The sequence below is a fragment of the Podarcis gaigeae genome (genome assembly GCF_964106915.1).
Source record: "Podarcis gaigeae genome assembly, chromosome: 1".
Taxonomy (NCBI): domain Eukaryota; kingdom Metazoa; phylum Chordata; class Lepidosauria; order Squamata; family Lacertidae; genus Podarcis; species Podarcis gaigeae.
The window spans coordinates 49,590,696-49,612,531 of NC_139678.1; the positions used below are offsets into that span (position 1 = coordinate 49,590,696).

The 21,836-nt window shown below is 42.8% G+C and overlaps 1 long non-coding RNA gene across 1 annotated transcript; it reads left to right on the forward strand.

Moving 5' to 3' along the window:
• Nucleotides 1-6,280: 6,280 nt before the first annotated feature.
• LOC310851199 lies at nucleotides 6,281-7,492 on the forward strand. Its single transcript, XR_014567616.1, has 3 exons — nucleotides 6,281-6,551; nucleotides 6,941-7,030; nucleotides 7,458-7,492. It is a non-coding gene; the product is annotated as an uncharacterized lncRNA (long non-coding RNA).
• Nucleotides 7,493-21,836: the final 14,344 nt, after the last annotated feature.

Genomic DNA, 21,836 nt, shown 5'->3' on the forward strand with positions numbered 1-21,836 from the left:
TCCCCAGGGGGAAGCAGCAGGCCAAACAGAAGTGTGGACAAGCCCAAACAATGCACCCTCTTGTTCAGGAAGGAGGTAAGGGGAATGGGTTCTTGGTTCCAATCCTTCTACAGGGGCAGGGGTCTTAATAATCAGTCCTAAGCTTTTTGCTGGAAGTTTTTCACAGGGTATATATGAGCACAGGTATATCCGAGGGACTAAGCATCACAAATCTTTATACCTTATGGTTTTAAGCATGTGAAAATCAGGCCTAGCCAGTTTCCCCAAAGCAGCACTTACGTGTTAAATTAAATGCTTAGGGGGGTTTAAGTCTTCAGTTTAGACAAACTTACAAAGCAGCAGCTCCTGCATGCTTTAACTCTTGTTACCGTGCAAGAAAGAACCTGTTTCTGTTTAACAACACTCTCTCCTATTTCAGATCGTCCTGCAATACCCACATTAAATGTTGTGCCTACAGAAGAAGGAAATAGTCAAGACCTCAAACCTAGGATGGATGCCAAGGGGAATCACTTTTATCTATGATATCTGAGTCTTGTTTATACCTTTTGTGAAAGCCTGCACATTCAGGACAGAGCTAGTCTTTGTAGACATCTCTTTAACTGGAGGAACAGTTGTCCTGAGTGTTCCTCCCCGTTCTTTGTTTTCTTAAGTCAATTTTACTGCGTTTGGGGTCAAATCAGTACAGTACATTCAATCTTTTTGGCAAGTAAGTCACACCTGAAGGTCTGATGTATAATATTATACATGATGTATGATACAGGGCCACCCTAAGCCTTCTTCTGGTGCCATCACATGAACAGGGAACATGGATAGAACAGAGATAAACCTTTAGCCCCACTCCCTCCAACCCCTTCACATGTTTACTTTTTGTAGTGGTGATCCATAAGACTCCTCACATAAGTAGAAGCACTGGAGGATCAAGGTTCCCACCTGTGTGAGAAGCCTCCCCACTGTAAAATTTCACTGCAAAGGGGTCTGAGGAGTTGTGCAGTTGTGGGGACAGGGCCTCTACACCTGGGTTTCCTCTTCAAGTGATAACAGCCAATGAGAACTCTAGTCTACACTATGCTACATATGCAGCCCTGTGCCTTATGGGGCTCTTGCCTCTCTGCAATTAGCATGAACTTATATATCTGTATGATTCGGCGTCATAGCCAAAGGATGTGCCTTCACTGGAAATTGGACTCATGATTTCAAAGCAAGTAGAGACTGTGTGATAATCACTCTGGGGAAGAAAGCCAGCAGAGGAAGTGTTGAAATGCCATCCCACACAAAACAGAAGCAGGAAGCAGGTGTTGCTTTTAGTCAAGAAGTATTAATTGAATTGTTGTTGCCCTATGATGCCCATCTTTCTGGAATTCACCATGAGTGTACATGTGTGTCCAGGTTCGCAGTGTCCTCTAACCTGCCAGTTTGGCCCTGCCTGTTAATTCTGTTCTCCTCATAAGTAGCACAAAACAGCAGGTAGTAAGGAGGAGTCAGTTCACAGCAGGAGGCTGGTGGAATCATGGGAACTACAAACTTTTGAGGCTCAGTTGCCTTCAATACAATACAGTGGTACCTCGGGTTACATACGCTTCAGGTTACAGACTCCGCTAACCCAGAAATATTACCTCAGGTTAAGAACTTTGCTTCAGGATGAGAACAGAAATCGTGCTCCGGCGGCGCGGCAGCAGCAGGAGGTCCCATTAGCTAAAGTGGTGCTTCCGGTTAAGAAGTTTCAGGTTAAGAACTGATCTCCAGAACGAATTAAGTACTTAACCTGAGGTACCACTGTACACAAGGTCCAGATCTTGATAATGTAAGAACTTAAGAGTCCACTGCATCAGGCCAATGACCCATTTAGTCCAGCATCCTGTTCTCACAGTGGCTTATGGGAACCCTGTAAGCAGGACCTGAGTGCAACAACACTCTTGCTTTCTGTTGTTTCCAGCAACTGGAATTCAGAAACATTATTACCACTGCGCATGGAGGCAGAGAATAACCATCAGACTAGTAGCAACTGATAGCCTTATCCTCCATGAATTTGTCCAATCCTAGGAGGTTAGGTCAAGGAAAAGAGGGGCAGAATGGGATGCCCTGGCCGCCTCACCCTGTGCTGAACTCACACATCTGCTTAACCTGCCTTGATGCTTTGTTAGCCAGTGCTGAGGTGCTTTGTCAGCTGGGACTCCCTCTAGCTCATGATATGATGGCAGCTACCCAGAACCAGCCCTAAACCAAATGGCACTCCAGGAAAGGAACATCTCTGGCAATTCTTCACTTGTTCACCTCATTTGTAAAAAATCCATATTTTTAATTGTACTTGAAGCCTGTGTTGGTGCAAAAATAAATATATAAAGGAGAAATCCTGGATTCCAAGATCGAAGGTTGAGGCAAGTACTCTTTGGTGAGAGAACCACAGCAGAGATATGCAGTAAAGTAAAGCTGCTAGACCTTTAAAGTATGCTCTTCCCAATGAGTTTCAAAACTTATCTCTCCCCACAACATAGGAAAAGACCACACATTAGGTAAGTTTAAAACTGTTTACTTACAAACTTCTCAAAGGTCTGGTTCATGTTCTTTTCCATGCTTCAGTCAGAAAGTTGCACAAGCAGTAGAACTTAGCTTAATTACAAAGTGGCAAAAGTCCCTATATTATTGGTATAGGAACTGAAGAGTGGCTGATGAGACTTAAGCATGTTGGTTATATGAGACTGGTTATCCCACAGCCTGTTTCATGACTCTGATGCACGATTTGCATGCATGATTTATTCCTGTCCTGTAAGACAATAAATTTGCATGCACAGATCTAACATCAGTACTTACATACACCATTCGATGGATGGGCACTGATGTTGTAAATTTTCCTATGGATTAAAAAAAAACCACCCACATATTAATGTAGGTCAGTATCACCTGTAAAGAGAAAATGAAATTTTTGTTTCAGCTGTTGACTGGATATGGGAGTACATGGCAGGGTTCCCCCAACCCCAGTACAGCACCCTAGGCACAGTTCAGCCATGGATCTGACAGGGTCTCTGTTGTGAACTATATTAAACAGACAGGAATTTCTGGGACAGGGATTAATTTCATGTTCCTTTCAGATTCTGATATGATATTTGGAAAATGATTACACCAGAAATGTTCGACTTGAACCAACTTGTTTGTATGAACAATATATTTATTAAGCATTTGTTTGAAGAAGAATCATAATAATAGTTTTTTTGAATTGTAATACTTTTATTTTTTTTCTGTACTTTTATATGCTTTTAGAAACTTTGGTACTCTCTGATATGCATTTGTACACGTGCACAAAAAGTTCATTTTCTCTTTATAAGTGATATTGACCTGCATTAATATGCTTTTTTCAAAAAAAAAAACAATCCATAGGAAACTTTACAACATCAGTTGTAACTGTACAACATCCATCAAATGTTGCATGCAATCTTTATAGTATTTTTTTTTAAAGAGAAGTAATAAATAAACTCATTGCATAAATTTAAATCCAGCCCTGTTTCCAGCCATCTGGCTAGATAGAGACCTCACCTACTGCCTCTTGCAACAGAAGGAAGAGGGTGGCGAGAAGTGTTCCATCTGTAGTTTGAATTAAATATCAGAGCCACTTCTGAGCAATGCAATAGTTTCTGGAATTGACACCCAAAGTCTGACATCATAGCCCTTGTATTTTAGAAGGGTTACATTGCATTAATCCCTGTCACTATTCAGTGAATAGCAATCATTGAATATTACAGTACTGTATCTTATTCAAATGTTAGACCAGGCTTTGGAAAAGCCATTCTACATGGCTACATTACCAAGCAGCCTTAAAGCAGTATAGAAATTTTATGAAATAAATAAATACATGTACATCTTGTTTCATGATCATATATGTTGTCAGAAGTCCACATATATTGACTACATGTTGCATTCCCACTTCTGGTAACTTCCAGTGTTGTTTCTGGGAATGAATGTCTCACCCCAACACTGTCAGCCTCTGTCTTTTCAATGCTATCTGACCTAACCCAACAGGCATGTGCATATTTTGCAAATTCATACTGAAAGCATCATAATTCACTGAAGTTCCCCATTGTGTGTGTGCATGAGAGAGAGAGAGAGAGAGCTGTATCTCTGCCAAGAGAAGAGCTTTAATAATCTCCACATGTTAAGCAACTACAAACTACCACCTTTCTATTTATATCTCTTATTTTCTTCAATTTGAGAACAAGGTACCCTGGCTGAGTCATAAGCCTTGATTAGAGCTGATGAATATGAAGCTAATCAGTTTCTTGGTTCTGGGAGTGACATTTCCAGGCAATAAGGCTGTAGTACAATCAAGCAAACCAACTTAATACATATTGTTGGGTGAATCTGGAATCGTTGTAGCACTATAGTGGCACTTTTCCCACATTGCCCTTGTTAGTATGTAGTACTAACTAAAGTCCATGTAACTGACAACAGGAGGGGAGCCACTTTCCATGTTTGTCTGGTTTTCTGGCTGGACTTGTTAAATTATACTCTAGGCTCATTGTGATTTAAATGGAAAAAGTTGTATTGATTTTCTTAAAACTGTCTGAGAAGAAAAAGAGCATCCCCGTGTCTGATACAGCTTCCTATCAATGATACCTGGAAATGCAGACTGCATTCGGTAAATATTCTCCATGAAAAGTGCCTAGGTTCAATTTGCAGCATGACACCAAACCTGTTTGAAGACCATTGAAAGGGGAAGGAGAGCGCATGCAAGTTAACGACATACTGTATTTTTTGCTCTATAAGACTCACTTTTTCCCTCCTAAAAAGTAGGGGGAAATGTGTGTGCGTCTTATGCAGCGAATGCAGGCTGCACAGCTATCCCAGAAGCCAGAACAGCAAGAGGGATCGCTGCTTTCGCTGTGCAGCGATCCCTCTTGCTCTTCTGGCTTCTGGGATTCAGAATATTTTTTTTCATGTTTTCCTCCTCCAAAAACTAGGTGCGTCTTATGGTCTGGTGCATCTTATAGCACGAAAAATACAGTATTTTAAACTTAAATTGCAAGCTTTCAAAGGTTTTAATGTTTAAATTGAGAACAGAAAATATTAATAAAATGCTGAGCATGTTTACAGCTAGAAAAAAAGAAGAAGCTGAGGCTGCTGAGGAGGCCGGATACTATCTCAGATGTGAGTCTTTGGGGGGGCGGTCCTGCTCCCTGCCTGACAGGCCTCTTCCATCTGGCCTAGTAGGGTGGGGCCCTAACTGCAGCTATGAAAGTTGCTGCAGCTGAACACACATTTGAATTGCAGTATTGTTTAGCTGGTTTCGGTTTCGTTATGATTGACCCCATTGTCTAAAATGCTTTAAATTATTTTAAACGGTTTTTACATTCAGGGTTTTTGTGGGATATGCCTGGGAAGAGAGGGGCTTAGCTGGAGTCAGTCAGCACTCCACTCTCCCTGGACAGATGGGAAAGGGCCAGCAAGGCAGGGTGCAGGTCTTCCAGGGCTCACAGCCAAGATGGTCTCATTTAAAACAACACAGAATCAAAAACAATTTAAAAGAGGAGCCCTTTCTGCTGAGCAGAAGCCGCAGTCCTTGTGAAGCCTGTCAGGCCCCGCCCCAAGCCAGGTGGAAAGAGGCAAGGGCAGGGCCCTTCAGGCCCCCAGCAGGTGGCCCTCAGCAGGCAATACCCAAATGTAAGCCACTCCCTTAAAATTCTGCAGGCACTCACACCTGTAAATGGCAAATGTAGAAGAAAATCCTACAGGTACTAGAGAGAACCTGCAAGTGGGTTAAACACTTGTTTGTAGCACCGTAAATGCAAATAAAAAATCACTACTGCACTGTAAAATATGGGGAAAGCAATGAATGACATTAGACTTAATTGCATAACAGTCTCAAGCTTGCAATTTGACATGTGGCTCATCGGAAGTGGAAACAAGTCTGCATGTATTGCTGCACTGTAGTTACTATGAGGATTTACGCCTGACCTTTATTGGCCCAGTTCTACAAAAGTTTAAAAATGAACCAGAACTCCAACGTATGAGAGCCTTGGTAGAAGATAAGGTTCCTGAAATTACGATCAACGTTGCCAAATTCTGTGTAGCCGCTATTAGGCGTAGGAAACAAGAGCCTTCCAATGTCAATATGCAGGTGAAGGCAAATACTTAATTTTATTTATGCTGTCTAATTTTAAATTGCTGTTATGGCCTAATCTGTATTGAAATTGTCCTTTGTCCTTTGTTTTTTCCCGGTGTTATGCTTCGCTGACTAGCTGTACGAGTTAATCTGGTCTGTGACCGTTTAATAAAATTTGATTCACTTGCAAATTGACAATAAAACAATTTTTTTGTTCCGTTTTACCGTGTGTCTGTTTCAGCAGCGATATCGTAAAAGCCAATTTTTGTAAGGTCATGAATTTAGGCCGCACTTTAACTTCTCACAGTCAGAATTTTTTTGGGGGGGAAGGGTGGCTTATATTCAGGCCAATACGGTACTTGTTGCCTCCATTGCATCCTCACTTTGCCATCCAGTCGGAGCTCTTCTGGGCAGTGTGGGCCTCTTACAGTCCGGCCCAAAGGAGGTGGTAGAACTGATGGTAGCTCACTGTACACTTCTTTGCAAAGCATTTTGAGGAAATAATCACTTGCCTCCACCGGGATCGTGACTCCGCTATGATGGCAGATGAATCTCAAGGGGTGTCCAGAGCACTGTCTAGTCCTGTTGTGATGGATGAGTTTCAGTTAGTAAGGCTTGAGGTGTGGTGTGGACAAGTCAGTATCTGGGGCTAGCTTTCAAATAAAATGCTTTTATAATGAAGGAATTAAAATGGTTATTTTGTCGAAAATGTTTGCTTTTTTCTTTTGCTTTTTGTCTGACGAGACTAAAGTTGCTCATTATTTTCATGCTGAGTCAACAATATATGGCAGTTAAAAGAATTCTGGAGCAGGGCATGGGAGTAATGACAAAATCTTCTTATTTTCTCAGGTGGTTCTGTCATATAATAGTGAATTCTGTCCTTCTTGGTATAATGAAGACACCATTGATGATGTGCTCGTTTCTATCAATATGACACAAGTAAGCTGAGATCCCGTAATTGTCAGGATTGTGTCTGCTTACAACAAACCCTTTTAAGCGTTGATTAAATCTATGATCGTGTAAGCAACTGGAGATTGTAGAGCTTTTTTAGAAAGAGAGAGAGATAAAAGCTGTGTAGAAACAAACAAAGAGTGGAAAAACTATTTGTAACGGGTCTCTGGTTGTTTACCCACTTTGTTCAGAATATTTTTAAAAAGCTAAACTACACCCTACACTTTGCAGTGCTTTGTGCACAAATGAGTTTTCAGTTCATTGCTTGCCTTGCTATTTTGAAATCAGTTCAAATCTGAAATACAGGCTTTCGCAAAATGGTAATGGAGTGCAATTTCCATCTGAAACTTGTTTTTTGCATTATTTTAATTTTTGCCATTTGTATTTTTTCCCCCTTGTCTTTTTCAACCCACAGTCAACAAGAGAACACTAAAACACAAACTTCTTCTTTTTTCAGAATCCTGGTATGTATCTAAGATAAAAGGCTCTTGCTTGAAGGTTAATTAATTGTGGCCATTAAACGTAAGTGGAAACATTCTAATGAGATAAAAGCAGGCTGCAGCATTGTTTTCCTACCTCACATTGCAGAATTGAAAGGAAATTGCCCAGCTAAATGATCTCATTTTCAACTCTGTTTGTTCTGATAATTTATTGAATGTTTTGCCTAGTTACAAGGAAAATGTAGGAAATCAGTAGACATTGCAGATGAAATTAAAAGGTCATATCTGGAAGACGACTTCTGGTATACTTGAATAGAAGGAGGGCTGTGGAAATCAAGGTTTGAATTTTTGCTCAGCCATGAACTTCGAACAGATAGCCTTTTGCATTTCCCACTGAGCATGGTTAATGGGACGGAAGTTAAAAGAGCATGCTGGGAAGGAGGGCTTTTCCCTGACAAACAACTCAAAGCTTCTCTCTGGACACAGCTTTTTTAAATGTAGGTCTAACTTGTATGGCATATTTCTATTTACAACTTAAGCAACTTTTAAAACTGACTCCCGACCCAACCTACCTCACAGAAATGTTCAAACGATCGATACAGGCCATTCCCATTTTGTTTTTCCTGTAGCAGACATATGTTGGAATGGCATGAAGAGAATGAAAAGCGGAGGAGGCAAAGAAGCAGTTAAAAAGCACCAGCTTATGTTAAATGTTATTGGGAAAGGATGCTGTGGGATTTTTACAATGAAGGGCAGTACATTAATGTTTTAAACAAAATTGTAAAATATTTGTACAGATCCCCCAATAAAACTGAAATAAATAACATCCCATTGAACAAACTAGACATGTCACCCAGTCCTGGTGCCTGGTGATCACGCTATATGTGACACAAAATATGTCACTTCAAGTGCTATTTCCCTCCCACACTCTAAATAGCAGGTCCCAGGAAGACACAATCAGGATGGGGACCATGACACATATGGGGAAGCCCTTTCATCCCCTGTCATGGTCTAGAGGAAGTTATCCCTCCTGCCCATCCCCCACCAAGCAGCTATTAGCCCTAGAAGGAAAGCTAGCAATGAACTCTTTCTTCCTGGGGCCAAAAGACATCTCAGGAAGCAGGATTTTCATAAGGGCTGTACTGGGCACAAAAAAGAGTCAACCCCACCCCTTTCTTGCATGCCACTATCCCAATCCTGATTGACCTACATTGGCTCCCAGTACGTTTCCGAGCACAATTCAAAGTGTTGGTGCTGACCTTTAAAGCCCTAAATGGCCTCAGCCCTGTATACCTGAAGGAGTGTCTCCACCCCCATCATTCAACCCAGACACTGAGGTCCAGCGCTGAGGGCCTTCTGGTGGTTCCTTCACTGCGGGAAGCGAAGCTACTGGGAACCAGGCAGAGGGCCTTCTCAGTAGTGGCACCCGCCCTGTGAAACGCCCTCCCATCAGATGTCAAGGAAATAAACAACTATATGACATTTAGAAGACATCTGAAGGCAGCCCTGTTTAGGGAAGTTTTTGTTTTAATGTATTTTTAATCTTTTGTTGGAAGCCGCCCAGAGTAGCTGGGGAAACCCAGCCAGATGGGAGGGGTATAAATAATAAATTATTATTATTATTATTATTATTATTATTATTATTATTATTATTATTATTATATTGAACTGGCACCTGCCATTTAGAGTTGGGGTGGGGAGGAAGAATAATGAAACTTGGAAAGGATGGGTTCAGTGTCACAGGCCATTTGGCACATGGTCATTCTTGCTTCCCAGCAACTCCAGATACCAGTTACATCATTGCCAGGAAACAATATTTAACCAATATTTGGAGTGTGTGGTAGGACCACACTGTCCAAGCAGATTAGTGATGGCTGGGCAGGCTGCCTGAGGAAAAGACAAGCCCCAGAGAGCAAGAGCAGAGAGTACCACTTAACAATGACATCCACAAGAATCTCTGGATATTTTCCAGCATCTCCCCCACCCCCCACCCCAACGTCAAAGCTATAGTGGGGATTATCACATTGTGGAGTTTCATGTTTCTCTTCTGAAGTACAGAGTGTGCCTACATTAGCAGCTATTTTATTTGCATTTGGAAGAAGAGATTCCTGGCAGGCCCCAAACCCACTTGGAAATGGACGAGTCACAAAATTGTTGATATATATGTGTAGCTTGTAAGGGCCATTTCAAACTATGTACAACCCCGGGTGTTTTCACCCACGTTTATAGTAGCATTCAGGTAGCATGTGAGGAAGAGACCCCAAATCTGGAGGCAGTATGCTTCTGAATACCAGTTGCTATAAGATGCAGAAGAAAAGAGTGCTGTTGTGCTCAGTTCCTGCTTGCAGGCTTCCCATAGGCATTGGCTGGCCACTATGTGAATAGGATGCTGGAATAAATGGGCCATTGGCCTGATCCAGCAAGTTCTTATGTGTATAGTAACACAACATGGAGTCATAGCAAATCATTACTCCCCAGCTTGGTGCATGTGCCCAAATTCTTGGGACATGAATATCCATTTAATGTTCATGGCAAGTAATCATAGCTGTCAACTTTCAGATTTGAAAATAAGGGATCAGCAGCCTCGAAAATAAGGGATTAGCAGCCTCACCTGTCCCAGGGACAGCCTACGGGATATCTAAAAATCCGGCATAGCAGCGGGAAGCAGCGGGAAATGGCGCTGGAATAAGGGAATTTCCCACAAAAAAGGGGTTGACAGCTATGGGCAAGTTCCACTGGATGACTGCTGTAGAAACTATGGGCTGACCTATAAACTATGAAGCAAATAAAGGTAAAGGTAAAGGTACCCCTGCCCATACGGGCCAGTCTTGACAGACTCTGGGGTTGTGCGCCCATCTCACTTAAGAGGCCAGGGGCCAGCGCTGTCCGGAGACACTTCCGGGTCACGTGGCCAGCGTGACATCGCTGCTCTGGCGAGCCAGAGCCACACACGGAAACGCCGTTTACCTTCCCGCTGGTAAGCGGTCCCTATTTATCTACTTGCACCCGGAGGTGCTTTCGAACTGCTAGGTTGGCAGGCGCTGGGACCGAGCAGCGGGAGCGCACCCCGCCGCAGGGATTCAAACCGCCGACCTTTCGATCGGCAAGTCCTAGGCGCTGAGGCTTTAACCCACAGCGCCACCTGCGTCCCCATGAAGCAAATAGCTTCTTCTTATTTTCTCCCTCCTCATGTAGGGATGGACATAACCACTGAAGTCCATTGCATCTCAATTCTTGGAGATCTGTCCCATCCTGTTTCCAGGCAGATTTTAAAGTGCAAATTCATAAAAATCCATTCACAAACACTAATTATAAAGGTAAATTTTAAACAATTTATAAGGTGCTCCAAAGGTTACACACTTTATCCATTTTGCCCCCCCCCCCCCAATAAAAATAATTTCCTTTTAAACCTTCTGAAATGATGTATCCAACCACTGCCAACCGGAGTAGCTAGGATACAAGGACTTTTGCTTGAATGAGCACACCTTGGCTGAACATAGAGCAAGTTACCTTGGGAGCAACAGGGCTTGATGACATGCCATCACTCCCAGAAAAACATGGCTGTCCCCAGGAATCCAAATAGCCTGGCCAGGGATCTTTCTTGATCCCTCTTCTGATTACTAAAATGCTAAGGATCCCCAAAAAATCAAGTTGATATTTTTGCTTGTCTTCATTTGTATCCTTCCCCTCCATGAACTAAAAAGGTAGCTCATAAATGCTAGCAAGTTTCTTCCACTCTCTGTCCACTTGGACCCAAACAGGCAGAAGGGAATGCTTGGCTTCCAGCAAAGATGGAGAAAATTGACTCCTGTGAGGATAATTCCTCTTCACTGAAACTGTTCAAATGTTCTAACTTCTAATTGCTTTCCTGAATGTAAATGGGTTGATTTCTCTACACTTGGGTACTATAAACTTAATGATGATGGACAAGTGAAGCTCATGAAACCACACATTAAACAGCATTCCGTGGTTTTTCCCTTTGCGTTTATTTGAACTCAAAAAAGTCAGGCTGTCAATGAACATGAGGAGTGAGCGGTGGTACAAGTTGCTTAAACCTGTACCCTCCTGTCATTTTTCTAGCTCAAAACCACCCTCCCCAAGCTGGTTTATTAATCACAGCTGGAAAAAGCCAAGAAAATGACATGGATCCCACATGTTTAATTCACCAAGCACCTGGCCAGGTTAAAAAAAATTGTCCAAGCATTTAACAGCATTTGATTAACTTTGCACTACCTCCCGTTGTGCTGTGTTTTATGTTATTTTTAATCATACTGTGTTTATAGGCTTCTATTTTTAGGCTGTTTTATTTTTATGACAATGTTGTTTCAAAGAACAAATTGTATGCTGCCTTGTGGACCACACCATTGGAAGGTGGGGGCAAAAATATTTAAAGGCTACAATATTACGTGCGCACTTACCTGGAAGGGAATGTTGTTGAACTTCTGAGCAGACATGCAAAGAATTACACTGGAAATGAATAATCAAATTAATACACGTGTGAACTGACTCCACCGAAAAGTGTTATGTGATGACTCGTTTGCATGTGAATAGATATAAAAGCAACCTGGTCTTATATCTGTGATGCCCAGATATATCTGTGACACATGAAAATCATCACTTGACCTGCAGCAATATAGACACCCAGTCAGATAGAGAGAAGCCAGTAGCACAAACTGCAAAGGCATTTGAGCATCCAGGTCATGCTGTTGAGAGTTAGGACCTGCAGAGATTGCAACCCCTGGGCCAGGTGCCACCAGGTGGTTAACATCCTCACCCCAAGGACCTCACAATCCACCAAATGTGCCACACTACTGTGAACTCCAAACAAACCACAAGCTGTAATCAAGGTTTGTCTTGGCTTACAGTTTATGCTTTGTCTGGAAGAAATAAACCATGAGTCTGAGTATGGACAGCATGCTAAGACAAACCATGGCTTAGATCAGGGGTCAGCAACCTTTTTCAGCTGTGGGCCGGTCCACCGTCCCTCAGACCATGTGGTGGGCCAGACTATATTGGGGGGGGGGGGAAATGAACAAATTCCTATGCTCCACAAATAACCCAGAGATGCATTTTAAATAAAAGGACACATTCTACTCATGTAAAAACACATTGATTCCCAGACCGTCTGTGGGCCGGATTGAGAAGGCAGTTGGGCCGCATCCGGCCCCCGGGCCTTAGTTTGCCTACCTCTGGCTTAGATCACAGAAGTGCAGCAAGAACTGACCAGAGGAGGAGGCAAGTGGCCATGATCTGCCGGGAAGCCCACATGCTCATACATTTGTACTAAACCATGGTTTGCTTATTGTTAGGCGTGAACGGAGTCACTGTGTTCAATGTGGCTTTCTCCCATGGAAGTATGCATGTGATTGAAGTCCTTCAGTTGTTGTGATTAATTGATCTTTGCTCACTCTATTGAATCAAATTCTATGTGGAGAAGGATAAGGAAGAGGTTTCTTCAACACTTCTTCCCATGATCAATTACTCAGTAACAAAAGGTTTCCACCCATGCATCTTTTCATTCTGAAACGTAACAAATTGTTTTAACCACCTCTCTCTCTCTCTCTCTCTCTCTCTCTCTCTCTCTCTGTGTGTGTGTGTGTGTGTGTGTGTGTTTTGTTAAATATGGTTATTTTCCCAGATAATCAGTTTAAATTCATCATTAATTGTCCTCAAGAAATGGGAATAAATCAATTTCTCTTTTTATTGTATTTTTCATTAATTTTAGATGATCTGTTGTGTGTGTGTGATGTGTGAATAACAACTCTGTAAAAATCTGCTGGTCATTAAAAAAAACAAATATTAGGGAAATGAATAACCATTCATTGCAGATAAAGTAATAAAATTAAAACTATATTTCCAGCAGATCAGAGCCCAAGGTTTGCTCAAAATCCACATTCTATGGTTCAGAAATGCGTTCCAGTAGTATGAAAGTCCTCTTTGGTATCCACAGTATTGCCTAATCAAATACAGTAAAATGCTTTCACACAAGGGATCTCAAATGAAGATTTACCAACATGAAGCAGAGAAGAAGACAGCTGTGTTTTTATTGTGGTTATAATGATCCAATTTCATGACCACATTATAGCCTAACTTTCTATAAAGGGAACGGAAGAGTCCTCGTGTGGAGTCTGCAATCATTCAAAAAGAACATCCGCTGATTCAAGTGTGGAAGTGAGGATAATGTCAAGGGGGGAGATAAATGATGGGAGCAAACCAGAAATGGCAGGAGAAAGTAACAGTTATGGAGCAGAGTGAAGAGAATGGAACTCAGAGTAATCAGCAATACGTAGGGATCTACACGTTGGTAATGGACAGAGGTGTGATTGGGGCGGATGTCCAGGGTCCCATTTTGCAGAATATGCAAGAGCTCCCTCCAGCGCAGCAGGGCTGGCTTGCCGCTCTGAAAGTAAGTGAAGTAATGCACATTGCTATATAATAAGAAGGGAGCATAATAAGACCATGAAGTCCAATGTTTAAAATGGCCTAACTGCTTCACTGGCAATGAGAAGCACTACAGTAGCAGGAGAGCTAGGCAGATTTCAGAGGAAGGAAACCGAAAGTCAATGGTAGGGCTTTAACGTGGTAGTTAAGGATGATAAGGAAGCATTTGAATGGCCATATAAATATAGCAATCAATAAAGGAGAGGAAGGAGTTGATGGAACTGAACCCAAGGGAGAAATGATTAGAGATATACACTAGAAGTCAAATCAGGGCCCTTCACTGCTGTGTAAACATGGGTATTGTTGGTTTCCAGGTGATCGAAAAGAGGATCAGAAAAGGGCATCGACCTAACCTGAAACATCAAGGAGGACCTTGATAAGCTTGTGACCCTGTACCCAAACTTAACCATAATTTGGTCCCAGCTGCTGGAGAGACATTGTTGGCGTGGTTGCCCAGACCCGGTTGCCATTAATGGAGCCAGAAAGAAGGCAAACCACGCAGTTGAGCAAAAAGTGCAACAGTTGAGCGGCTGTGTGAGATGTCACCCTGCCATCACCTTTGAGCAGGAGGCCTTGTTTCACGGTGATGGGGTGCACCTTTCCGATGCTGGCAATGATATCTGCTTGAATGACATTTCAGAATGCATCAGGGATTGGTTGCAGGTGTGAGGGTATTGGTGGTGAGCCATTTGGTGTCGAGTGGCAGTTAAGCATTGGGTAAGCTTTTGTTTGGATGGAGGGGAGGTTGTAGCCTTCACCTGCCCCTCCTCAGTAAGGGTATCCTGTTAAAGGGATCTGGGGCCTCCGGCCATGTCACAACCACAACGGAGACTCCTTGGGGGGATCCCTATTTGATGTACGGTAAGTCATAGAGCTCTTCCTATTGGTGGTTTACCCTATCGTGTTTTTAATCTTCTGTTGGGAGCTGCCCAGAGTGGCTGGGGAAACCCAGCCAGATGGGCTGGGTATAAATCACTATAATTATTATTGTTATTATTATTATTATTACTTAGACTCCCTGCAGACAGGTGGGAGTCAAGATATAGCCTGGCTTCATCCAATGCCTAAGCCAAACTGCTCACATCTGCAAACAAAGATGTAGCCTATCTGAACACATAAACCAATATAATTGTGCCCATGTAATTTATTGTCCATAGGGGAACTGTGGGTCACGGGGCCTTGGCACGCAAGTGCACGACAGGGACACACACATTTCATTTTTTTCTGTTTGTGGTAACTAGTTGTTTAATGAAGGGTCACCATGCATATTTTCCCTTGATAAAGATTCTGTTGTAATATGCTGATCCTTGCAGGTGTCATGTATGTGTGTATTTGTGTACACAGGAACACAGAATGCTGTCTGACCATTGGCCCATCTAGTTCAGTGTTGTCTACACTGATGGGCAGCAGCTGTCCAGGCTTATTGAGGTAGGGGACATTCCTAGCTCAGCTGGAGATGCCAAGGATGGAACCTGGGATCTTTACCCAAATATAGTGTTCGATTATCCACTTGCTGGTACAGGTTAGCACCGGTGTTAGAGAGAGAGGCCCATTTCCACAGCCCATAGGATACATGGGGTCCTTCTAGACAGGCAGCACCTAGCTATCAAGATCAGCACAAGATATAGCTCGATAGCTATAGTTATAGTCTTGCTCCAGTTGGGAGCCCAGCACCTAATCCCGTCTTTTTTGGCTACCATGCAGTAGAACATAGGAATGGGCTGTAGGCACCTACTTATTTAGTTTGTTCCATACAGATTATAAAAAGTAATTGGCCAGCATTTTTGTGTTGTTCTTAAAAATAATAATACTAACAGAGCTTTTCTTGAGAACAGAATATGAGACAAGCTAAGCTAAACTCAGTCCTTTGACTTCCATTCAGCCATGGCATTGTGAATATTTCATACGAACACGCAAGAATAGATGTGTGCCTCTTTCCTCCCGTGCCCCAGCCCATCTCTTCTTCCTTAGCCACTATTTCAGCCAAGCTTGCGCTGACTCTGCTTTCCTGTCCTTCATCCAGCTCTTCCATTAGCCACAATGAGAAAGAACTGCATCCTGAGGTTATTGGCATGCTCGGTTTCTAAGACACACTGTGTGGTTAACTGCAGGAAGATGACTACAACTGACACAATGGGGGGGGCGGGGGGCGGAAGACTCAGATGAATGTCTATATAAAAACCACAAGCCTAGCATAGAAATCACAAAATGGTTTAAAATTACTGGGTCAGTTTCTTCTAACAGATGCGGAGGACGTATATTTAAAGTCTGGCATCCTGATCGTGAACACATTACAGGGAAAGAAGTCCAATTTGTTTCATCTGGCCTAAATTCCACAAACACATTGCAACCCAGAGGTCCGTGTGTACAGCTGGGAGCTATTGCTTAAGCTCAGATGACATGCAGCCCTGCCAAATCTTGACTTGCCTTTCAGACTGTGGCAGAGTGCATGCAACAGTACCATGGACATAAAAGGGTTAGTCCTTGTAGGAGGAGCCATAGACCTTCCAGAAGCAGGGTGGGAGAGAGAGACCTCCATGTTGTTTCTGCCACTGATGAGATGGTTGCCTTGTTTGATAAGATGGTTCCATTTATTCAGGGCTGGCCTGCCCATGAGGTGGGCTGAAGCAGCTGCCTTGGGGAGCAGAATACCATGGGGCAGGACACACACCCCATGGGCAAAGTTGATGCACAGTGGTGGCAGCTTCCAGGGAGATCTCACCAGAAGCTGCTGCTGCCATTTCAACCCAGTGAGCGAGGCTACGGCTGGGGGACAGGAGAGCGGCACCTTCCTGTTTTGCCTCAGACAGCAAAACAGGGTGGGCCACCCCTGCATTTAATGATTTAAAGAATGTATAAACCACCCGTTGCTTGAAAATATTGTGGTGGTGTACAAAAAAGGAAATGGAAACAAACTACCAAGTTGAAACTGCAAAAATACAACAAATCCATTTATATAACTGACAAGTATTATATACTGACAAGTATAACCTGACAAGAATAATACCCAGCAGCAATGCTACCCTGAAAAAGCTGGGCTGAACCAAAGAACTCTGAAGCTGACACCTGAAAGAACAAATGGTTGGTGTCGTTCTAATTTCCAGGGGCGTGTTTTACAAATTGTGGGTGACATTGCACTAAAAAGCTGTGCCCCAGATATTTGTTAAATGAACACTCACGTGTACGGTCTACTTGATGATCTAAGGGTTCAAGCAGGATGAACAAAGAAAAGGCGCTATCTTAGGTAAACAGTCCTGGACTAAATAGGCCTTTATACGACCGCAGTACAGTGGTACCTCAGGTTACATATGCTTCAGGTTACAGACTCCTCTAACCCAGAAATAGTACCTCGGGTTAAGAACTTTGCTTCAGGATGAGAACAGAAATCGTGCTCCGGCGGCGCAGCAGCAGCAGGAGGCCCCATTAGGTAAAGTGGTGCTTCAGGTTAAGAACAGTTTCAGGTTAAGAACGGACCTCCGGAACAAATTAAGTATTTAACCCGAGGTAGCACTGTAAAACCTTACAGTTGCCCAGTATTTAACTGGGAGACAGTGCAGATCCCTTAACAGCAACCTCACTGTTGCTCCTAACAGCAGCCTAGCTTCTGCCCCAGCTGCTGGACCAACCTTAAAAGAAGCCCTCTAAGCCTCAACTGTGTTTTGTCTTAAAACAAACCATTAAGTTCAATGACACATCCATGCCATATATTTAAAACACTCTTGTACCACTTTAACAGTCATGGAGAAGCCTAGAATGAGTACCGTAGTTTGTTAAGAATCCCGAACCTACAGAGTTACAGTTCTCTGCATTCTTGACAAGCAGTCCAAGACTGCTTTAAATGTATGGGACCCAACAGCATCTATTCTTACCCGAAACCTGAGAACACCTCTTCACTATTATAGCACAAACAAGGAGATTAAAACCCAATTTTGCTGCTCATCGGAGGTGGCTGTTGGAGTGCAGAAGATGTAACCTAGGTGTGACAATACCCAATATCACATCCTTGTACTCTAGGTCCACATTGTCATTGTCCAACTTGTCCCAAGTACCACCAAACAGATAACTGACAAGAGAGATTGGTGGGTGCCTGGAATGTGCTCTCTCCTTCCAGTAAGGGGGATTGAGGTGTTTCCACCAATGCAGCTGCAGACATGCAGCCAGCTGTTGTGCATTATAATACTTTATCCCAGCTATATCTGCCTTATACCAGGTCAGATGTAGCCCAGTTTTGTCCACTCTGACTAACAGCAGCTCTCCAATGCCTTAGGCAGGCATAGGCAAACTCGGCCCTCCAAATGTTTTGAGACTACAATTCCCATAACCCCTGACCACTGGTCCTGTTAGCTAGGGACATAGGGAGTTGTAGTCCCAAAACATCTGGAGGGCCAAGTTTGCCTATGCCTGGTCTTAGGCATAGGTCTTTCATATCACCTCCTACCTGAGTCCTTTAACTGATAAGAGGATTATCACTGCATAGCTGCTGGAGGAAGTGCTACCACTACATGTTTCCATACAATCACAGAAGTTGATCTGAAAGGGTACTCTTCCACAACCTTTTTTTTTCTATGACAGGATGAGTAAAATGGATGTTAAGGTGTAACTAATACATATAAAGTGATCTTAACTGTATATGCTTCAAAAGACCTGCCTTAGAGAACCAACTTTTAGTTAATTGGCCTGTGATAAAAACGAACGCATGCTAGATTTTCCCCATTACTCGTCTTCACTACTAAAGTCTGCTTACATAGAAATAAATTTCATCAAAGCCAAAGAGGCTTATTTTAAAGTGAAGTTGTTTAGGACCGAGGTTTAAGGTTCATCAGCTCATCTTCTGCTACTTATCTCAAGAACAGCAGCAAATGGTGTCTCTAACCAACCATGGTTAGCCTATTGCAATGAATTGCTCTTCAGAAAATTACCTTATTTTCTTGCGATTCAGCTCTGAGATGTAATCACATCAGCCCTTATAAGTAGAAATGCAGTGGGTGGTGGTACACAGAGAGCGCTAAACTTTAAAGCAGAAAATCACAGTGGCAATTTGGGAAGTTTTCGTCCCAGTCAATACAGTCGCATGGCGATGGTGGAAAGTTTGATGTTGGTGGGACTGCTTTGAATAAACTGTGAAAATGGGTCCTCGGCAGCCCTGATATATTCAAGCTCTCTCCGTACAGTTTGTGGAAAACAGGAATGTTCAAACCAACATCCTGGCCGAATTCCAGTATGGGTAATTATACTCAACCCACCTACATGGATTGGCAGGGACAGAGAAATGCATTGTGTCTCTGCAACAGTTGGAAGCAAAACGAACCTCCGGCAGATTAAATCACTGCTCCTACAAAAGCTCTTGTTTTAAGCTTCATCTATGACAGGGGTGGCCAACTCCCAAGAGACTGTGATCTATTCACAGAGTTAAAAACTGGCAGTGATCTACCCCCTTTTCGGGGGTTCAGGTCAAGGTTGTTGAACTTTTCTTAGGAAGGAAAGCCCTGTGTTTTGGGATTCAGGGCAAAAATGTTGAGCCTTTTTTTTAGGGGGGCCAAAGTTGTTGAGCTTCTTTGGGGGGAGCCAGTGATCTACCAGTGATCTACCACAGATGTCCAGTGATCTACTAGTAGATCACGATCTGCCTGTTGGACATGCCTGATCCATGAGAAGTGAAAGATTCCACTGATCACATGGCCATTAAAAAGAAAAAATCTAAAGAGCAGCACAAATGAAAAGATTCTACAGCAGACCTTCACAACAGATTCCTTTAAACTATTGAGGTTCTATCAGCTTTGCTGATCAAAAAAAAAAGAAAAGAAAAGAAAGAAAAGGTGGATAAGAAATGAAAATCTATTAGGAAAGGTAAACAGCAACACGCCTTCAGAAAAGTGAAATAAAAATAAAGCCACCTTCAACCAATTCAGAGGTTTTGACAAGCAGGGTTAAACTCCTTGTGGGAGATGCCACAGGCGACTGTGCTTAACTGTCCTGAAAAAATAGAGTCAAGGAGCTGGCAACCAGCACAGACTCTTTGAAAAATAACAGTAACTTTGTCTGACTAGCTTAGCTTAATTATGTTGAAGGCAGCTTGACAAGCAATTTGTGGGGAAAGAACATTATGGATACATCTAAATGAGAAATGTCTTCTACCTGCAATTGCCGGGGATGCTTTCTTCCATTTTCCAGATGACTTACGTTAGTTCGTAAGTAAACAGACGTGATTGTATGTTGAAGGCTCTTTAGCACGGTGCCATAGCAGAGAGGAAAAGGGAATGGAAGGCAGCAGCAATTTTCTACCACTACCTCTCGAGAGTCTCTTTTTTTTTTCAAGCTGTGGTTATTTATCGTACTTTCCTGATTTCCTTAACACCTCCCTGATACCAAGTTTCCAAGTTGTGAGCAAAAATCTCTGCCATAACATGTGCAAATGCCATAGGCTGAGAGCCAAAGGACCAAAGATAGAGCTCTGCACAAAATCACTCAGGGTCTACCCTGGGAGGCAGGTCAGTGGGAGAAGAAATGATTTCTGGAGGTCCCTCTCTTATTCCTATGTGGCAGCAGTGGGGAACCTCAGACCCAGGGGTCAAATGTAGCTCTCAAGAACTCTCTACTTGGCCCTCCAGACTCAACCTAGGCCACGTCCCTCCCCAGACCACCCCCTCACATTCTGCTGGGTGGAATGTGTCCTTTCACTGTGACAATAGCCTTTGATTGCATGGATGGAAGATGGAGCAAGCTGGGTTTGTATAGAAGCCTCTGTTTTTGGTGTATTTGAAATGTAGCCAACTGTAGAAAGCTAAGAATTTCTTCCATTGCTCCATTCACGTTTCCCTCTGTGCCCCCTCACCACTGGAATGTGGCCCCCAGAAGGTTTCCTATGAGGTTATGTGGCTGAAAAAGCCCCTGCCCCTGGTTTATGTGTTACTTAGCATCCAAAAAAGGAGGGGGGAAATGGTAAAATTGGGATTAGCCCAAGTCCTGAAATTTTCAGCTGCCATCAATTTATTTTAAAACAGTTGAAAGGAAAGCACAACCAAAATTATAAGCCGTGCACTTACGACCATTGCTTTTATTCTGGGGGGACGCAGGGGGACGCACACCCCTAAACATTTTGTGAATCTCATGTGAGAAGAAACTATTTTAAAAAAAGTTTCTTCTCTATCATGGTGAATCGTCAGTTCCATTGCTACCCCCAATGGCGGCCTCCATTCCTGTCACAGTGTTTCCTGAGTCTCAGACAAAATGAGAGTACCCCTAAATATTGTTTTACAAAAATAAAGCTTGGATTAAAGTTTTTAACACCGTAACTCCTCAATCCACTCTTAAATGCTATGGAGCACACAAACTGTGTGGCACCAGCGACTTCTCTTTTTCTTCAGATTTGGAAAACAGGTTGCAACTAAGCATAAATACTGGGAAAAGCAACAGTCACATCTTCTCCTGTTCACCGCTCCTTTCATTTCCCAACCTCTGTGGTCTCCCTGAGTCATTATCTAGATAACAAGGCCACTATTTTTTTCTTTTTTGCAAAGCACCATGTACATGGATGACACTATGGCTGGAATACAATTTGTACTGCTGAACCCATGAAAACCGGTATAGCCAGTGGTCAGGGATAATGGGAGTTATCTGTAATCCAAACCATCTGGAGTACATCTGATCTAGTGAGTTAAATTTCCAAGACAGAAGGTTTAAACTAATCTTTTGCAACATCAGAGGTATAACAAGATTACAGCTCTAAAAGGAAATTTTTAATAACATGTCTTATGCATATGACAGAGGTTTGAACTTGATGTGTAGTTAAGATAAGAGAAGGGGTCACCGTGGTCCTAGCCAGGGCTCTTAAATGACAAATACAAGAAAAAGTTGATAATTAGTTCTAGTCTCCATAATTGCAATGGCAAGTTGATTTATTCCTCTGACACCTT